The 16,406-nt window shown below is 39.1% G+C and overlaps 1 protein-coding gene across 8 annotated transcripts in view; it reads right to left on the bottom strand.

The window, feature by feature from the left end:
• The window catches only part of LOC103624856 (phospholipid scramblase family member 5), a 75,870-nt gene extending 59,900 nt beyond the window's left edge, over nt 1-15,970 (bottom strand). For all 8 annotated transcript variants that reach the window (XM_017726466.1, XM_017726464.1, XM_017726465.1 and 5 more), the window contains exon 1: nt 15,869-15,970. The gene's annotated coding sequence lies outside the window, so the exon portion shown is untranslated. The remainder of the gene's footprint in view (nt 1-15,868) is intronic.
• Between the last annotated feature and the right edge of the window lie 436 nt (nt 15,971-16,406).

Here is a 16,406-nt window from a genome sequence, read left to right as displayed (position 1 = left end):
CTGAGATGGATAAGCTGTAAATTCCAAACAGAAATGCTGATTTTTGCTTTTTTGTGCCTGAGAAGGCTAATTTTTGAGGGCAGCTATGCTGTTCCACCCTGGTTTGTTCCATCTTTGTCTTCAGCAAGTTCTGTTGCCAGGGGGAACACTAAGGCAGTGAAACATCATTTTTGCTGTGTACAATGTGCTTTTTAATGGTTTTATTCCATTTTGCTTATGAAACTCAGAAGCCAACTATTGATTCTACCAAGACCTTGTGAGTGAAGATTAAAGCATTCCAACATGCTTGTCTACAGGTGTGCCATGGTGAATTATGATCTTCGCATAATTCATAGAATGAAAAAGTTGCACCAAGCAACCAACTGTTAATCAGTGTATAGGTACAGGAGATCAATCTTTGATTCGTGTATTCACAAATCCTGTTTACTTGGCCACATTAGAGAACAGACGGGTGTTCTGGAATGGATTCTTAGAAATGATGGATGTAATTGTCAAAACTGCCAAGGTCAATGTATAATGTTCAAAAAAGAACCAACTCATTTCAAGCACCTTCCATTTATCATTCATGCAATTTGACCCCCAGTTCTCTTTGTAATAACATACTATGAGGGAACAACTGCTGTGTTCATTCCTATATACTCCTGTGGACTTTCAAATATCATGCAGGTCACAGCCTTTCCAAAAGACTGAGGACATTTGTATATAACTTTTTTCCACCCTGAAATATGTGGAAGCTATTACATTAAACCTGACTTTAATCAGAGTAAGTTTGTTTCCCATAGAATTTTTATGCTGCAGTACTATACATATTTGAAAGAAACTTGTTCCAGAATTTCATGGTTTTTCCATTTAAGAAATGCAGATTGATTTACACTAGCTTTTGAAAAACATACCTAAATAACTTGCTTTTCAGAACTGAGATATCCCCTCCATTGATGATGTATCTTAGTTGCTTAACATCATGCTGTGGAATAAAAGCCAAATCTAAATAACGAGGACTAGAGAAAAATTGTCCCTGTGGACAGTTAACTCCATAACTCAGCCATTTCTTTTAAATACCAGCCTTGATTACAGCCAGGATACTGAGTCAAGGGGAATGGTATGATACTTTGCATTTGTATGTAGGTCTAAGTGTCTGGAAGTAATTCAAAGTAGTTCAATTTTCATATTTAAAGAAAAATAGAAATGCAAATTTTAGCTTTTTTAGGGTTTAAATGTGGTATTTTAGAATGCCAGAATCTCTGTTTTCTGGTATCACTTTTCATAAAGACAAGGGGAAGACCTATGCTTCTGTTGATTTTTGATTACCAACGCATACACTTTTTTTACTTTTGGAATTTGCAGCTTTTACCACTCTATTCTCACAAACAGTGGTACAGGTTAGTGGAGTAAACCTGAAAACAGGTACCCAGCAGGCCATTTTCTCTCAGGTTAAATAGGCTAGGACTGTGTTTCACCATTGCAGAGGTTCACAATTATTTTTTTAATTGAATAGATTCATAACATACATGAATAGCACAACCTTTTTTTTTCCCATGGAGCATGATGATAACCAGATTGAGTTTGCTTTTCAAAAATCTAACACATAACACTGGGTCATATGCCACTGAACAATTTAGAAACCATTATAAATCTGAGGATCTGGCTCAAGAGTTATGCAAGCCACTAGACATAATTGAATAGCAAATCAAGAGTTGGCACCAAACAGCTCTATGACGAAGGTGAAGAGGCCTGGGACCACCAGACACACAAACAGCTTAAATCACATGCTTTAATCTTATTGGTTTTTACAGATTCAATAAGAAAGCTTGTGGATGTGAGAAAATGCCATTCTGCATTAAGACAGCATTCCTGAAACAGAAGCTTAACAAAAAAGATACTTACTAAATTTTCCCTTTTCTTCTTACACCATTATCTTTTCATGGAAAAGTAACAGGCAGCCATGCACTTCTGTTGGGATAGCATATTTCTCCCAAATAAACAAGTTCACTTCTCCTCAAGTGCATGACATTTTAATCGAGTGGGGAGGTAATTTGCATAATTTCTTCATTTCTAATATAACACTGAAATAAGGCAGTTACTTGTAGGTGAAAAAACTGCGACATCACCCTGAAGGGCATCAGAAAGGTACACAGAGAAGCAATCACATCTGAAAAAGCCAAATAATTTTTGTCTAACTTTTGCACCTTACAGCTAAGCTGTAATCTTAGTAACAAAGCTTTCTACTTAAGGAGCACTTTCTCCAAAAATACTCTATAAAATATGGGTGGAAAAAGTCTGTGACCCCTAGACCAGAAAATGTCCAGAAAAATTAAGTGATGACTTCAGCTTACATGATCAAAAAATTCTTTGCTGCAAGAGAGAAAAAAAAAAAAAAAAGAGTAAAAGATTCAGTGCAGAAGAGCTCCACATTCCCTCACAGAAATGTGTCTGCTGAAGGCTGTAAATCTACCGACTGGTTGAAAGGCAGGCTGCCATGGGATGTCAAAGTGGTCTCCCTGTCAGACATCAGGCATTTATCAGACTTAACTGAACATGAACTATTTCATCCCTTGGCTGAAGAGCCAGCGCAGAGCCAGCCGTGGCCCAGCAGGGCAGCGCAGGAGCCAGTGTTTATCTGGAAGCCATAGTGACCCACTGGCACAAGGGGACGTCCGGCAGGCGGCTCCAGCACACGTTCTGGAGCTGGCTGCCACCCAGCCATGGGGACACGCATGCTGCTAGCGTTCAGTGGTCTGCACTCAACTGAGCTCACACGTCCACCCTTTTTTTTTTTTTTTTTAATGAATTTACACACAATAGGGCAAACCCTTTCTGATCACTTCAAAATAAAAAATCACCACGTGGAGAATATACTTCGTTTGTGGTCACTACAAAGGGAGATGAATTAACCTGATTCATTTTAAAATCCTTCTCACACCATTGCTTTTTTCAGCCAACTTGACACTCAGGTATAAATCCACTGTGGAGACAAAAGAATGCTTTGCAAGCAGCATCAGCTTTGAAGTATAAACCATGCTGCAGGTGGAGTTTGGGTAATGCTGCTTTTGTACATAAATCTCGGTCAACAAGTCAGACGCAGATCCTTTAAAAGCATCTATAAAAAAATACAAATCAGTGCTCCTGAAGAAGCTACTCATTACACGCTTTCAGAGCATCACAACATCAGGCTACTTCAAGTCTTCGCCTCCACATGTGGAATTTATCAAGAAGAGCCAGTGGCAGCAACTAATCAGTAACCACAAGTATAAGGGACACCCAGAGGCAAGATTGCACCCCTGCAGATACGCTACACAACACTGGATAACAGGCACACTAATGATGAGGGCTCATGCTTAGGTACTAGATATGACCCACTTACTTGCCTTCAAATTAGATCACGTAAGCTTGGAGTGCAAACCCACAGAGGTATTTCATTAGAAGGGCTGCACTGGTTTCAAGTCCCAGCCTTACACTACAAGGACAGGAACTATGCATTACTCTGGCCATCAGTACCCTTCATGCACAGGCAGTGGTGTCAAAAGTTATCACTTGCAGATGAGAACTGTGAAAGATGTGAACACAAGTGTCAAGTTGTCTCTCTGGAGCACAGTGCTCATCCACTGAACGTGCATACATTGCTTTACCTCAGAGACCCAATATTTGCGAACAGAAGCTGCTTTCACATCTCACCTTCTCGATGTCTGCTGAGGCTTCCATTGAGCAATTGCTATGCAGTATTTATAGAAGCAGGGAGTTTTACTGCTTGGTGAACCCTGCCTCAACCAAAACAGCACTCAATCCTAAGAAAAGAGCAGGTGAATTTACAATTTTGACACTAAGCTGGGACATGAGGGCCCTGCCCTAAGACACCTGTTGTACTGTGCAGCTGTGAGATGCTGGGTAAGACTCTGCTCAAAGACTCTGTGTGTGAAATTTCTGTATTTTACAGGACTACGGAGCTTTAACAACTCTTAAGAGCTTGGACACTTCCTTTAAGATGAGAGGTTTTACTTCCTAACATAACATATCCCTCAAAATTATTATTATAGGGCATCCCTGTATGCTTTGACTGTACAGATTTTTACAAGACAATGATTACAGCCCAGAGTGCGAGTTTAATTCATACATTGCCACAGAAAGGTATTGGAGAAGAATCACTGAAAGAAATAATGAGATGACTGCCATTAATGACCTGAGCTCAACGTGCAGAGTGCACACTCTCTGTCTCACTACCAACACACAGCTGACTGCAGCTGTACACCTGCGTTATTGATGCAATGCAGAAAGGCAAGATCATTTTGTTTATCAGAAGGCAAGCTTCTGTCAGATGTCAAATTTGTCCTTTTCACAGTTTAAGTCATCCAACCCTTGAAACATAAAGATGCTCTAATAATCTGCATGTACAATTCCTTTTGAGTCTCCTACCACTCCCAGCACTTCTGATTTGCAGTAAGAACAGTTTTCAAAAGGTAGAAATTACTATTCCATAACAATCTGGTTATATCACAATAGTGCACGCTTTTACATTTTTCTAATATAATACAGTTGATAATATGCCTCTTGTACATGCCAGGAGTGAATCCATCTTCACTGTTCTTTCACATCTCAGTTAATAAAGAGAGTAATTATATTTCTACTTCCATTTTTTGCTAAGACTGTCAAATAATGAAGTATGTATTACTTTAGGCTTCTGCAAAACAAACCAAAGGGACACTAATGTCAGAATGGAAAATGGAAGAAGAAAGTCAGCTTTGAAGTCTACCTGTACATCTCTGCACTGCCAGCTCTGAGCTCATTTTGAAATCAAAGAACGATCACAAAAACTTGAAGCAATCAGACATATATTGCTACATGGAGACTTCACATCAAGTTCTTTCTTTTTAGCATGGAAAAGTAAAAACCCTGATGTTCTGAGATGAAGACTACAAGCAAATTAGTTACATCTAGCATATAAATAATGTTTTCAGCATAACAGTGAAGAAAAACACTTTGAAAACTTATTAAAGTGTAGGTTTATTCTCCTGAACATTTAGTAGGAAAAATCTGTCATTTTCGGGCAGCGATGGTAATCAATTTTGAAATCTTCACAAATGTGCTCTTAAAGTTATTAATTTCACCAGGATGATTATGAATGCTTTACTCAGCTGTTCCACAAACATTAGAACAATACAAACCAAACCAAGTCCTAAATTACAGTACTACTTGTCCTTCGTGCAGGGATTTTGGTTTTGCTTAGCATGCTCTGAAACTTACTTTGTTAAATGTGACTGAAGCTGAAGAGTTAAAAGCTCTATAGATGATTGACCAAATGACTGGAACAACAAACACCACGGTTATATTTAGTAAGCCACGATAACTTGGGAAAGGGGAGACCTTCAGCTGCTTGTAAGCTTCCTGTGAGAAGGCCTAGACATTAACACCTGGGAGAGCTGACTCCAGTGGAAAGGAAAATAACCTGAATGGGTCACATCTGACAACGTGACGGTGTGAACAGAGACAGTGAAATAGAAGACCATACAAGTGTCAGACATGTTTGGTTCAATACCTGTTTCCTGGAACACTGTGGATGTTAAAATTTGGCAATCTGTTAGTTAAGACAAAACCTCACTAAATGTTATGTAACCCAATAAAATACTTGGCTAACCACATCCCATTCAGGGCAAGACAAACAAAGCTGCTGTCAATATTCCTTTTAATTAACCCAATAGTATTAGCTGCTTATGACTTTATTCCCCTCGGTCCCAGTGGGCAACCTGAAAGGCAATTCTCACTATTACTTAGCTCCCGTGGCGTAATCCACAAGCGGCTGTCAGCTTGCCATGGCTGGTGACCTCTGACCCAATCACTTGCTTCCTTTTAACATTACTACCTTTGCACATTTAATGAACTTTGTACATGGCTAAAAAGATGTCAGCACAGCAAAACGATGGTTCCTGCTGTGAAGGCTCCATTGTTTCTATAAGTCTAATTGACCTTTCACATCACAGAAAACGAGAAAAAAATCAATATAGTTACTTAGTCACCAGTCCAATGCTATCTTTTATAATTAATATGCTAACCACATTGCTTTTGGAACACTGACACCCAAACACCCCTCGATATACAGAAATGAATTCTCATTAATAACCATTATATTAATCACTGTTGCCCAGAACTGGAACCTGACTGCGAAATCCCCCAGTGGAAATTGCTATAATCGTTCAAACTACAGGAACAAATTTTTTTTCGGCATAATTACTGCTGTCTTCTACTGAAAAATATCCATTAGATGGCAGCTTTTAGTTACGTAAATCAAGCTGATTAATTTTTAATTTTTCCCATTTATATGACTTTGCACAAGTAAAGACAATTTAAACGATTAGCTGAACAATTATTAAAGCAACTTGCAGAGGTTCAAATATTCATTTAGTTACTAGAAAAGCCATACATCATTAACTTCCAATTAAAAATTTGGGAAATGGTAAATGCTGATACAATAAAAAATATGCTAATCTCCTTGTCAATAAAGCAGTATACTGCTGTAAAAATATTGCTTTCATTTCAGCTGAAAGCAGGATGTTCATCCTGTACCAGGTTTCTCCAGCTATTTCATGAGCAAGGAAGAAGAGATCCTCTTAACATGTCTGAAAGTCATTGGGAAGAGGGAAGAGGCATCCAATGGCAGCACAGCACTTCTGTGCCATTCACTCCAATGCCTCTCATCCCACATTCCAGACCAGGCTGGCACAGATTGCTGAGCACAGAATATGCCAGAACAATTACCTTTCCAATAAAAGCATCCTGCAAAAAGCCAGCCACTTTTTTATCCTATAGCCCAGTGGCTAGATTGACTTATTCCAAAATACAAGGGGATTAATCTCAAATCTTTCTCTACCTCCCTTCAGTGGCAATGGCTGAGTTGGATACCAGCTGAGTTGCCTAAAAACTTTCATCTGAATAACACGATGAATAGTCAGGATCTGCTTCACTGAAATCAGAGCTAGCAAACAGTGGAAGGAAAAGAATTGTGATGCTAATGCTAAGCTATGAGCCTCATCTCCAACATCAAGTCCATAGCTGTACTGTATATGGACTTAGAGATATTGCACTGAAATTCAGTACAGTATTCTGTCAGTGTGGCAATCAAAATCTTCAAGTACATACACAGCATTGGCACTACTGCAGTTGCATATGTAATTTTGTACCTTTCTGGACCCAGCTGTTTCAAATATTACAATGAGGCGTGATTAAAATGTCTTTTTCTGAGGCAATAACAGGTCAGTTGTATGTGGTACAGCACCGGATGATCTGTTTGGGGATCTGGAGGCAGCATCACTGCACAAGAGATGCACTTACCAGGATATCCTGCATGTCTGACACAGCTGGTTCATGTACATCATCACTGAACTGCACTGTGCCACTCAGGGCTCCTCTGAGAGATGACGATACAGAAAGAAGAGGTGGTTGGAGATCTTTTTATTTAAATTGAAGACTATTTGGTTTCTTTTGGAGACAAGTTCTTAAAATTAAATAGTCAAACTCACTGATCTTCATTTGCCAAAACACAAATACAATCATCACAAAAATTAAGGTTTGGGGGTTCTTTTAGTGTCCTAAGGTTGAGTTTTCTTTTGTTTGTTTGGTGTTTTTACATAAATTATTCCATTGACACTGTCACAGGGAAGACCATGATCAATACAACTTACAGGAGTTCTATACAGAAGACCCACATGCTGTGCATAAATTGGTTTTATCTACATGGTTGTGAACTTTCTGATTTTTTGCCTTTTACCTCCAATTGTTAAAAAACAACTTAACCTCTGCGCTAACCAGGTAAATTACCTTACCACTGAGGTATGAGCAATTCTGCACCATACGTCTTCCCCTGTCCTGTGTTCCTTCCCTCCCACCTCCAACAGAAACCACAAGATAAAAGCTTCAGTTTAGACTGAAACTTAAACCTATACTGCTGTGATATATATGCTTGTCAGGTAAATATAAAAACACAAGGAGGGTGAAATGGAAATAGTCAAAATAAGTGGTGTTTATGGATAAAATCACAGTGGATTCAGGTCTTAGAGATGATTAAGTGTCCATGGAAAATCTCTCTAGATCAGTACTAGACCTCACAATTTCCTTAAAAAAAAATCCACATGCATCATGGAGCCACCTCATTTAAGGGAACTTCTAAAAAATTGCCACAATGCTTCCCATGCTCAGCAAAAGAGTTCTGATCCAATCTAATGTTTTTCTTACACTCTACCCAAATTTATTAAGAATTCTGCTTTAAAAAGCAGTTTTCCCCTAGTCTAAGTGTAATCAGAAATTGTAATTGATATTGAGCTCATGTGAGAGCTTGCAGTGTAATACTTCAAATCTTCTCTAATTTTGTTATTACTGATATTAGTTCATTTGGACTGGTCATAAGACCTCCTGTGTCAACATTTCCTTCCACTGAAGAGAAAACAGAAATAATGAAATTTAGAATTGGCAGCTTCCAGCCTATTATATCTTCCTATATATATAGCAGGCTGCACCGATATTCAACTACATCTTCCTTCCATACACTCTTAAAACAACACAAAGGAGCAATTTATAAATTGTAACACACACTCATATTTGCATTTTTACACAGGTATCTTGACACCTGTTTGCAAACTGAGCCTGAAGCTGGGGGTGAAAAAAAATCAGACTTATGTGAATTTTAAAAAGTCTTTCAGAGAAGTCTGCCAGGAAAATTGGAAGAGATGGAATGAAACACAGGTCTTTAGTGTCCCAGTTTTCAGTTTTAAACCTACCTATCCCTTCCCGTAGGCTGTTGGTGCCTCTACAGCAATGATCATTTTAAGGCTATTTTTAACGGTTAACTGTCTCTCCTTGATATCAAAACTTATTCTAAACACTCTGCTTAGCAGTTTTAATATTCAGGATATTTGGCTTTTGGGGAAAAGAATATGATTTAAAGAAGGTACCATTTTTTCCTTTTAATAATAATTGGAGGGGTTACAAGTCCATTGAATAGGGTTCTTTGGAAGATTATTGTTATCAACATCCAAAGGGTAACATCTCCACAAAGAGAACAGACAGTAAGAGCCACTACCGTGTCAATTAAATCTTGGCATTCATTTATTATGCCTATGTCCTTTTCCTGCCTCTTACTTCCTTGGTGGTCTTCTGGTATTTTTCTTAATACCAGCAGCCAAAAAGAAAAAAGAAAAGATACTAAAGGCAATTTCTTTAGTACAGTCACGGACAGACTTTTTTGTAGTTTAATATTGGAAACTGCAGCCCTTGTAACTTAGAGGGGCCACCACCCCAGTATTTACACAGATGTTAGAGAAGGCAGCCTGTAACCATCCACCTCCGCCCCTGCGGTCACCTCTGCCTCTGAGCAGTCTTTGGGCGGTACATTAATAACATTTGTATTAGATACACATTTCTCAGTTAGAATATTTTTATTTCTCATTGTCTGTGTGGAATGTAACTTAATATATATCCTTGATGCAGAGAGATGTTTACATAGTATTTTATGATTAGTTCAGTTGGAGACCACTGGGTTTCACAGGTTAGTAACAAAGGCAGAAAGCAGGCAAAATATAATTACGGAGTTCCAAAAGAACTACACACAAAAAGTCAGGAATACATTTTAAAGGGATAATAAACAGCCAGCTACAAAGAAGAGATAAAATTGATTCAATCTCTTTCTTATTGAAATTAAAGTAAAATATCTTCAGGAAAGCCTGAGTAAAGATAAAGTGGCTGAAATTGCAGAGGCATTTTATTTTTTAAAAGTAGTAATTGCTTAGTAATGCAATTGAACAATAAATTTTGTCTCTCCCTGCCCATCTTGCTTTGGCCTTTTGAAGTGCTCCAAAGAAGCAATAGTACAGTTAATAAAAAGTATGAGAGGGACTTACCTAACATTTCCTTTGATTCTACCTTTTAATTTGCTCCTCTCCTTCTATGGAATACAGAAGGAAATTGGTAGAGGGCTTATTCCACAGAACCTTCCTGCCTCTTTAATCTGCAGCTTTGCTTTCCGAGCGCCTGCAGGTGCCTGTGCCCTGCTGGCAGGGCGAGTGCAGGTTTCCCACTGGGAATTTTACTCAGCCAGGTGTCCTGCTGCCCCACTGAGCCACAAACACTGAGCAGAACCTGCCAGGGGAATGTTTGCATTGTGGCTTTGCCTTTTGAATCAAAAGGTGTTAAGGATGTCATTGAAGAGCTTAGAATAGTGACTAAGCAATTTCTATACTTCAGTCTCTCAAGGCCTAACTTAGTCATATGGCCTCCTGCAGGTATGCCTAATAACTCCAGCCCCAGTGCCTGTATCTTTTCACACCTTTTTACCAAGAAGGAAGCATTGTCTTTGATTGTCCATCATCCCTAATCCTTTCTCAGCATGAAACTTGTTAGCATAATTGGAGAGAAGAAACCAAAAAGGTACATTATGTGCATCTATGTGTTTCTGTTTCAGTGGGGGAGGCTGTTTGGATGAAAGACCACTGTATTTATTGCACTAATTCAGCACCTACAGGTTCCCTTGACAGACGAAAGTCTCTACCTTTTCAAGTTTTGATTTAATGCAAGTGGTGAAAATCACACATAGTTTTGTGAGCGACAGTCACCATCCTCATGAAAGACTGGCACAAGTGCCTGTCTCTAATATTAGGGTCCCTATCCAAAAGTGACTATGGGAAGTGACTGGCATCCCTGAACTCAGCCTCAGCTTCCTGGTCAGTTAAACTATAAAACTGATTGCAAAGAAATTAGTGAAGATTGTTTTTAGCCTTTTTTTCCAAGAACAACAAAGATTTTTAATATCTTGCCCAGGACACTGGAGGCTAAGAGAATAAATAGGAAGGTAATGAGCCATAAAAACTTCCAAGGCAGTTTCCCTCTTCTACCATCTTAGTCTTTAATGACAAGCAGTTAAAGGACTATAAGCAACAATAAGAGAAAGCCAACCATCCATCACAGGCACTCTGTATTGGGATTTACCTCATATTTCAGTCTTCATCTCTCATGAATAACAAGACACAAATGCCAAAATAAGTACAATTTATCATTGATTACACACTTTGTCAAGCTAGGAGAAGAATCTTTGGTATTTCTATTTGCATGACCCAGGATTTCCACACAGCAAGATTAGGATGACCAGCAACAGTGAGGTATTTGGCTCCTCTCTAATACATCCAGTATGACATGACTCACACCAGTTCAGTCATCATCTGACTTCCCAAGTTTCCTTCTACTTATCACGATAAGCTCAAATTGCCTTATACCTGCAATACTTTTACTACTCAGACTGCATGCAACTTGCAGTACAAGTACAGTCTACTGGGGAATCATGTTTATCATTGCTGCTAAGTCAGTAAAACACTTTGCCATCAAGCACATCACCTTGGACTTTTCTGTAACACACAGCTGCCCAGTCTTGTCACAGACAGGAATATGACTTCGGTTAACTGGGTTTTTAATCATTTCTGACCTCATAAACTCAGTATTCTTCCTCCACTCCAAAGCCATAACACTTACAACATGCTAACAAGAGACCACTTTCTTAATGAAGATGAAAGAGAGGAAACAACCTATCCAGATTTTTAGTTATTCCTTTTATCCGAAGACATTGGTAGCCCCAGATTTTAAGAGCAAGTGGAGTGAAAGGCAAAGCAGGCAGAACTCGAGACAAAAAAAAAGGAAAAAAATAAAGAAAGTAAACCACAATAGAGTCCACACATCACAAAACAAAGCAAAATAAACATTTTATCAACTCTAAATTTAAAAGGGAGAAGACAGTGAAATGAAAAACAGGATTCCTTCCATAGATTAAATAATCTCTTTGTTATTTTTGATACCAGAAACGCAGGATTTAACGGATTTTGAAGCATAGACACAGAATGCTCAGTTTTCAGCCACATTATCAGTCAGCTAGTTTTCCATAGCCGTAGATACATACAAATACAGAAAATTAAACCTTGGTCTTATCCTGGCAAATGAGCCTAGCACAACTACCCAGGTAAACTGGCCATCTAAAGTGGTAGCAGCACTCCTCTCCTAGATCCTTCATAAATCATTGCCGAAGTCTGCTTGGGGATTAAACATTTGCTGAAATAACTGATGTGATTACAAACCACCTCGAGCAGTGTCCTCACGTGAACGCGCTTTTCCCACAAAGGATTACCTTAGACTCCAGGAGAATAGCACACTACATACTTTTGCAGAGCCAGAAGATGCATTTCCTTAATGGTTTTCCAGGACACTACCAATATTAAATAAATATCAGTCATTACATGTAAATACATATAACAGTTTTAACATAACAGTTTCTTCCCTCTGCAGGAAAGAAAAGGAAAATCCATCAAAGAATGGTGCATGGGGAAATCAAATATCAAATGCTTCCTGCTTCCAAGAAGAGATGTAATATTCTGTGAATGACTGACCTGGCTCTGACCTTGATCATGGTAAGAGATTTGTTTTGGTAGTCTGCTGTAGCCAGCAACCTGCAGAGCAGTTTGGGAATCCTACCAGAGGGAGCTCTCAATGCTGTAGTTAAGAAGCACATTTGTTTATGTGGAGATACTACTGCAGATACGGTACTGGAATAATATATTTCAGATTGCTTGACAAATACATTAAAATAATGCCAGATAATTAAATACATAAGCATGAAAGGATTTTCTTGAAGATCACAAAAGGTGAGATGTAGCACTCACCATGGTGATTTCTGTAACAAAGGCAGCATTAGAACAGTATTAGTGGATTTAATTATGGCCAGACAACAAACTCAAATAAATTTTCTCACTCGATTTATGCACTACTGACCCCAGGTATCACAAAAGATTGGAGAAAAGTTCAGATCTCTGTATAAAGCAGCAAGTACATCTATTACCTCTATATAAAGCACATGAAAATACAGAGGAACTGAACAAAGAACCAACATTTTCAGGTTTAACACTGACACATGCCAATTTTGATTTTTTCCACATTTAACTTGGTTTTGCTTTCCAAAAAAAAAAAAAAAAAGAAAAAAAGGTAAAGAATGTTCAAACTTCCAGGACTTTTTAGTTAAATATATAGTAAGTTAATACATAGTAAGTTAAATATGAAACTTACTAATTAAACACTGAAAACTGTTGGGCCTAAGCAGCTTTTAGACCATTTAAATGTGATTACTTCATGCCTGAAGTTTTGTGTCATTTGTTTCCTTCTCAAAATCAGGGTTTTCTTAGGTGGCCTAACAAAAATAAAAGCTGAAAAAAAGATAAAAGTGCAGTTCTGCAATAATTGTCCACCCAAGATTTATTTCTTATTACTCTATATTGCTGCAGCCTTCCAGTACTTAAAGGGGACTTACAAAAATGAGGGAGAACTACTTTTTCCACAAGTAGATAGTGATAGGACAAGGGGGGATGGTTTTAAATTAAATAAAGTAGATTTAGATTAGATATCAAGAAGACATTCTTTACTGTGAGGGTGGTGAGGCACTGGCACAGGTTGCCCACAGAAGCTGTGGATGCCCCACCCTTGGAAGTGTTCAAGGCCAGGGTGGACAGGGATTTGAGCAACCTGGTCTAGTGGAAGGTTCCCTGACATGGTAACGTGTTGATTTTTAAGGTCCCATTCAACCCAGACCATTCTAGAATTCTGTAATTCTATAATTATATTATATATATGTTTTACACAGACTTACACATCATTTAGGTTGGAAAAGACCTCTAAGATTGAGTCCAACAACTGAGCCAGCATTGCCAAATCCACCACTAAACCCTGTCCCTAAGCACCACATGCACACAAATGTATATTTATTTATTACAGGGAGCAAAACTCAAGATAGCTGGGTAACACACGGTGACTTCAACAGACTAGAGAACCAAGAACAAAAAAACCCCAAAAAGTATGCTTCTTGGAAAACTACAGAAGAGACAGGTAACCAACAGCAAATACCTGTGCGAACCTGTGACTCTGAATAGGTAAGCAGCCAGCAGCTCCAAAGATTTTCATGTAAATTTCAGTAATTAAACAGAACATCCAAACTACAAGGTCAGCTGGATTCCATGGTGCCATGGGATGTTCAGGGCTCTAGCAGAACCCCTCTGCCCTGCAAGCAAAAGCACAGTGCCAGTCCAGCACAGTGTCCTGCTGTACAGAGCACAATAGCAAAGAGTCATCACTAAAAATACTCTGCCAAGTCTATAATGGTATCTTTTCTCACTTCTGAAATCACCAAATTGTCCAGGGAGCCAATGAAGACAGGGACAGCCAGGTGGGATGAGCAGTGGGCACGAACTGCTGGCTCAGGCAAAGGATGTTGCCTGTGGAACAGGAGGAGCCTCCAGCAGCGCTTTTGCATGGGAAACACAGAGGACACACCCTAAATGCTTCCAGCAGTCAAAGGCAGCACATCCCTAATTGGTAAACTCCACTTTCACACGTGGCAGAGAAAAGCTAAGATGCCGAAAAAGAAACGAAAAAAAAATTTCCCTGCATGGAAAGGAGAGGACCCAGGAGAAAAAGAACATTTTGCATTTTTTGTACAGGTATGAAAAGGCTCTGCTAACCAGAAAAGCTTTGGTGGTATCACAAAATAAAGGTGTGAACCTTACCTCAGCATGAGAGTAATTATGGATAAGCCATAATGTGTTCTCAACTCCAGTGTGATGGTGTTTATATCTCAGGTGTAGTGTGAGTTTAACTTTTGTGGTTTGGTGATTAAATTTAAGGTATATATGAATAATACATAGGGAATAAAATGGGGCATTATTATAGACAAAAGAAGTGAAATAACCAGTTGGAGATGTTGTTACAGAACTCTGAAAGTGCAAGCTTCCAGATGTTTATGTTCCCCAGCTTAAAAGATTAATGAGAACACTAAAGATTTATATGCAGCCCCTGGAGCAGAATACAAGTGGGGTTTTCTAGGCATGAATCTCACCACTTCCTGAACAAGGCAATGTTCCAGGTTCAGTGTGGTTGAAGCTAATTTGCCTGGAATTACCTGGACTCAAAGCCATTTAAATTCAGTCTTGACAGAACCTCAAGGGGAACTTGCTGTGCTGGCACATATGACACTTGAACCTTTGGAGCAATTTTATGGCATAAGTAAGAGTTTTCTGTGTTTTGAATTCTTGGACTAACAATGATTAAGTAGACTGCACTGCCTTTTGAGCTCTAAAGCTGCTTCCAGAGCAGAGAGAAAACACACAGAAGACAGTATCTAAACACACGACCTACTACTGCTTGCATTTCACAAACTTTGTTGTCTTGATGTTATTTTGTCATCCGTCACAACTTGGTTTTGAATGAAAGCATGAAGAAAATCAACCCAGCTCCATCATCCAACACCAGAAAACTAGCCTCCCATCATGGTAACTCCGCTTGATTTGAAACACTGTGCAGCATTTATCCAAAGCTCTGTCAAAATGCAGGAACTGACGTATTCACCACTCCTATCCTTGCCAAACTGTAAGCCTACATTTCCACATCTCCACTACATCTACAGTGTCCACATAAAACATTTTATAGCAATTAGTTTTTTCTTGACTGGCTGAGTGTTTGTCTTTAAAAACATAAGACTGCTTTCTTTTGGAAAACTGGTTTTCAGGGAATCAGCCAGCAAGCTTTTGAAGGTCCACACTTGCCTGTTCTTATTCATGATGACTGCGAATGAATACCCTCCACTCTGCCAAACAGCCCTTCTCACCAAACCCGCTCAAAACTCCTCAGAATTCCTGAGGTGAGAGAAGTTGGGAGCCACAGGGATAACTACTTCCAACAGGCTAACCTGATAATGGGAACTCTCCTCTTCACAAACATCTCTTCCTTATTTCCAACCCTCTTTAAAACAGCACCATTTTCCTTTACCCAGCATGAGTTTGTGATCATAACATCCATGTAAACCACTTACCTCTTCCAGCCAACATCTCCAGTTTCCAAGCCAAAGGAATGCAAAGAAAACCTCCAAACCAGCCGTTTTCTGGCCAATACCTAGAATTACCTCCTTCAACTAGTCAGGCAAGCCCAGCCTACACAGTTTGGTAGCCCCACCCAGGGTGGGGTTGGCACCTCAGCTGCAAAGGGTCAGTGCTGCTGTTAACCCTTCATGGATGGCACAGTTACAGCCCAAAACCTTCTCCACCCAGGCTCAGAAGTAAATAGGTTTCATTCTGAACATTAAATGTGGTGTGGGTCATCCCAGAATTTTTCAGGCACTGCCATAGCTAACTGTCATTAGTCTATTAACTTAAAGTTTATTGGAAAGAACCCTATTGTAAATTCAATGCCCTGCATTTATTTTTGTCAACAAAAGGATACCTTGCTGAGAAGTAGCCGCAAGTTTTCATAGCCCAATGACTTGTTACTTCATCAGAACATTATGGTCAAAACTTTGTGTGAATGATTTTTGTATGTGGACTGATGTGCAGAGATGCTGAGCAGAAGTGGTC

This window comes from Corvus brachyrhynchos, unplaced genomic scaffold (genome assembly GCF_000691975.1).
Source record: "Corvus brachyrhynchos isolate BGI_N302 unplaced genomic scaffold, ASM69197v1 scaffold221, whole genome shotgun sequence".
NCBI lineage: Eukaryota > Metazoa > Chordata > Aves > Passeriformes > Corvidae > Corvus > Corvus brachyrhynchos.
This window is presented reverse-complemented; position numbering and strand designations above follow the sequence as displayed.